Source organism: Anoplopoma fimbria, unplaced genomic scaffold (genome assembly GCF_027596085.1).
Source record: "Anoplopoma fimbria isolate UVic2021 breed Golden Eagle Sablefish unplaced genomic scaffold, Afim_UVic_2022 Un_contig_13143_pilon_pilon, whole genome shotgun sequence".
In the NCBI taxonomy this organism is placed as follows: Eukaryota; Metazoa; Chordata; class Actinopteri; order Perciformes; family Anoplopomatidae; genus Anoplopoma; species Anoplopoma fimbria.
In genome coordinates this window covers 1-4,902 of record NW_026553557.1, presented here as the reverse complement: position 1 = coordinate 4,902, position 4,902 = coordinate 1, and the positions used below count along the sequence as shown (strand labels likewise).

Genomic DNA, 4,902 nt, shown 5'->3' with positions numbered 1-4,902 from the left:
ATGTCAAAAAAACTGATAGTAATGTGTGTGGAAAAAGATTAAAAAAAGTCATAGTATTTAGATTTTTTGCTATCATAACACAGTATGTAGAAAAAGAAGATGAAACAGTTATAATGTCTTCTACAACTGTCCCATATGGTCTAGCGGTTAGGATTCCTGGTTTCACCCAGGCGGCCCGGGTTCAACTCGGTATGGGAATGAGGTTTTAATGATGACACGTGGCACAACATGTTAAAAAAGGTCTAAGTATGGTACCACTCAAGAAGTTAATTTGTAATACATGCAAACTTAGCTAAAAGAGTACAGCATAGTTGAAAAAACACCATTTTGTTATGTTTAAAAAAAATGTTTAAAAAAAAAAAAAGCATAGTTTATATATCGGAAAAAGTCATTATATATTTTTCAGAAAAACTAGACTTACTATAGTCTGTGGAAAACAATCATAAAAACAGTCATAGTATAGTATGGCAAGAAGTCATGATATTTATTTTTTTCTCCCAAAAAATGACATACTATAGTATATGTAAAAATGTCATAAAAAGTCATGATGACGTTTTCCAAAAAAACAGTCATAGTATAGTCAGTCAATAAACTGACAGTATTGTGTGTGGAAAAAAGTCAAAGTCCAGTGTGTCGAAAATGATAATTAAAAAAGCCATAGTATGGTGTTTAAAAAAAGGCATATTATACTATGTACTATGCCTTGATCATGAAAAAGTCATATTATAGCATTTTGAAAAACATGACGCATACTAGTATATGGAAAATTGTTGAAAAAAGTCATGATGACGTTTTCGAAAAAAGAGCCATAGTATAGTATGTCAAAAAAACTGATAGTAATGTGTGTGGAAAAAGATTTTAAAAAGTCATAGTATTTAGATTTTTTTATATCATAACACAGTATGTAGAAAAAGAACGAAAAAACAGTTATAATGTCTTCTACAACTGTCCCATATGGTCTAGCGGTTAGGATTCCTGGTTTTCACCCAGGCGGCCCGGGTTCAACTCGGTATGGGAATGAGGTTTTAATGATGACACGTGGCACAACATGTTAAAAAAAGTCTAAGTATGGTACCACTCAAGAAGTTAATTTGTAATACATGCAAACTTAGCTAAAATGGTACAGCATAGTTGAAAAAACACCAATAAGTCATAGTATAGTATGTCAAAGAGATGGTTAATATTGTGTAAAGAAAAAGAATTGTATGGTTTTTTGAAAAAAAAGCATAGTATTATATGTCGAAAAAGTCATGATAAAATAGAATTAATATATTCTGTGGAAAAAACTATCATAAAAACAGTCATAGTATAGTATGACAAGTCAAGTCATTTTATTTTTTCTCCCAAAAAATGACATATATAGTTTTAAAAATTCTCATGATGGCGTTTTTCCAAAAAAAACAGTCATAGTATATAGTCGAATAAACTGACAGTATTGTGTGTGGAAAAAAGTCAAAGTCCAGTGTGTTGAAAAAGATAATTAAAGAAGCCATAGTATGGTGTTTAAAAAAAAGCATATTATACTATGTACTATGCCTTGATCATGAAAAAGTCATATTATAGCATTTTGAAAAACATGGCGTCATACTATAGTTTGGAAAATTGTTGAAAAAAGTCATGATGGCGTTTTCCGAAAAAAAAGATACATAGTATAGTAGTAAGTCAAAAAAACTGATAGTAATGTGTGTGGAAAAAGATTAAAAAAAGTCATAGTATAGTATTTAGATTTTTTTATATCATAACACAGTATGTAGAAAAAGAATGAGAAAAAGTTATGATGTCTTCTACAACTGTCCCATATGGTCTAGCGGTTGGATTCCTGGTTTCCACCCAGGCGGACCCGGGTTCAACTCCCGGTATGGGAATGAGGTTTAATGATGACACGTGGCACAACATGTTAAAAGGTCTAAGTATGGTACCACTAGAAAAGTTAAATTGTAATACACATGCAAACTTAGCTAAAAGTACAGCACAGTTGAAAAAACACCACAGTATAATTCTTAAAGAGATGGTTAAAATGTCTTAGTATTGTATGAAAGAAAACATTTTTTATGTTTAAAAAAAAAAGCATAGTTTATATATCGGAAAAGTCATTATATATTTTTCCGAAAAACTAGACTTACTATAGTCTGGAAAACAATCATAAAAACAGTCATAGTATAGTATGACAAGAAGTCATGATATTTATTTTTTCCCAAAAATGACATACTATAGTATATGTAAAATGTCATAAAAAGTCATGATGACGTTTTTCCAAAAAACAGTCATAGTATAGTCAGTCAATAAACTGACAGTATTGTGTGTGAAAAAAAAAGTCAAAGTCCAGTGTGTTGAAAAAGATAATTAAAAAAGCCCATAGTATGGTGTTTTCCTGCATTTGGGTTCTAACTCGGTATATGAGAATGAGAGTTTTAATGACCGTAGCGCAACATGCAAAAAAGAAATTGATATGGTACCACTCGAGAAGTTATTTATGCTGCAAACTTAGCTAAAATGGTACAAGCATAAGTTAACACCAATAAGTCAGAGTATAGTATGTCAAAGTATTGAATAGTATTGTGTAAAAAATAATTATTATAGTTTTTGAAAAAAAAAACGTACATAATAATATATGAAAAAGTCATGATAAATAAATTAATATATTCTGTGAAAACTATCACAAAAACTGATAGTAATGTGTGTGGAAAAAAACTGATTTAAAAGATTTAAGTCATAATTTAGATTTTTTTATATCATAACACAGTATGTAAAAAAAAAGCGAAACAGTTATAATGTAAGATACAACTGTCATATGGTCTAGCGGTTAGGATTCCTGGTTTTCACCCAGACGGCCCGGGTTCAACTCCAGGTATGGGAATGAGGTTTTAATGATGACACGTGGCACAACATGTTAAAAAGTCAGAAGTATGGTACCACTAGAAAAGTTAATTTGTAATACATGCAAACTTAGCTAAAATGGTACAGCATAGTTGAAAAAACACCAATAAGTCATAGTATAGTATGTCAAAGAGATGGTTAGTATCGTGTAAAGAAAGAATTGTATGGTTTTTCTGAAAAAAAAAAGCATAGTATTATATGTCGAAAAAAGTCATGATAAAATAGAATTAATATATTCTGTGGAAAACTATCATAAAAACAGTCATAGTATAGTATGACAAAGTCATGATATATTTTTTCTCCCAAAAATGACATAGTACATATCGAAAAAAGTCAAAGTCCAGTGTGTTGAAAAAAGATAATTAAAAAGCCATAGTATGGTGTTTAAAAAAGGCATATTATAGTATGTACTATGCCTTGATCATGAAAAAGTCATATTATAGCATTTGAAAAACATGACGCCATACTATAGCTTGTGGAAAATTGTCGAAGTAAAGTCATGATGACGCTCAAAAAGAGCCATAGTATAGTATGTAAAAAAAACTGATAGTAATGTGGAAAAAGATTAAAAAAAGTCATAGTATATTTAGATTTTTTTTATATCATAACACAGTACAGAAAAAGAATGAGAAAAGTTATGATGTCTTCTACAACTGTCCCATATGGTCTAGCAGATTTATTACCTATGGTTCGTTCAACTCCCGGGCATGGGAATGAGGTTTTAATGATGACACTACACAACATAGTTAAAAAGGTCTAATATTAGAAAATGACTAGAAAAGTTAAATTGTAATACATGCAAACTTAGCTAAAAGAGTACATATAAAGTTGAAAAACACCATTTTTTATGTTTATGCAAAAAGCATAGTTTATATATTCGAAAAAAAAGCATAGTATTATATATCGGAAAATATTCATGAAAAACTAGACTTACTATAGTCTGTGGAAAACAATCATAAAAACAGTCATAGTATAGTATGGCAAGAAGTCATGATATATATATTTTTTTTTCTCCCAAAAAATGACATACTATAGTATATGGAAAAATGTCATAAAAAGTCATGATGACGTTTTTCCAAAAAAACAGTCATAGTATAGTCAGTCGAATAAACTGACAGTATTGTGTGTGGAAAAAGTCAAAGTCCAGTGTGTTGAAAAAGATAATTAAAAAAGCCATAGTATGGTGTTTAAAAAAAGGCATATTATAGTATGTACTATGCCTTGATCATGAAAAAGTCATATTATAGCATTTTGAAAAACATGACGTCATACTAGTATATGGAAAATTGTTGAAAAAAGTCATGATGACGTTTTTCCGAAAAAAGAGCCATAGTATAGTATGTCAAAATAACTGATAGTAATGTGTGTGGAAAAAGATTTTAAAAAGTCATAGTATTTAGATTTTTTTTATATCATAACACAGTATGTAGAAAAAGAACGAGAAAAAGTTATAATGTCTTCTACAACTGTCCCATATGGTCTAGCGGTTAGGATTCCTGGTTTTCACCCAGGCGGCCCGGGTTCAACTCCCGGTATGGGAATGAGGTTTTAATGATGACACGTGGCACAACATGTTAAAAAAAGTCTAAGTATGGTACCACTCAAGAAGTTAATTTGTAATACATGCAAACTTAGCTAAAACGGTACAGCATAGTTGAAAAACACCAATAAGTCATAGTATAGTATGTCAAAGAGATGGTTAATATTGTGTAAAGAAAAAGAATTGTATGGTTTTTGAAAAAAAAGCATAGTATTATATGTCGAAAAAAGTCATGATAAAATAGAATTAATATATTCTGTGGAAAACTATCATAAAAACAGTCATAGTATAGTATGACAAGAAGTCATGATATATTTTTTTTCTCCCAAAAAAAGACATAGTACAGTATGTCGAAAAAAGTCAAAGTCCAGTGTGTCGAAAAAGATAATTAAAAAAGCCATAGTATGGTGTTTAAAAAAAGGCATATTATAGTATGTACTATGCCTTGATCATGAAAAAGTCATATTATAGCATTTTGAAAAACA

General features: G+C 29.8%; 2 non-coding genes across 2 annotated transcripts; both read left to right on the top strand.

The window, feature by feature from the left end:
* Window positions 1-1,793: 1,793 nt before the first annotated feature.
* Window positions 1,794-1,865, top strand: trnag-ucc (transfer RNA glycine (anticodon UCC)). The gene has a single exon. It is a non-coding gene; the product is annotated as a tRNA-Gly (tRNA).
* Window positions 1,866-4,346: 2,481 nt separating this feature from the next.
* Window positions 4,347-4,418, top strand: trnae-uuc (transfer RNA glutamic acid (anticodon UUC)). The gene has a single exon. It is a non-coding gene; the product is annotated as a tRNA-Glu (tRNA).
* Window positions 4,419-4,902: the final 484 nt, after the last annotated feature.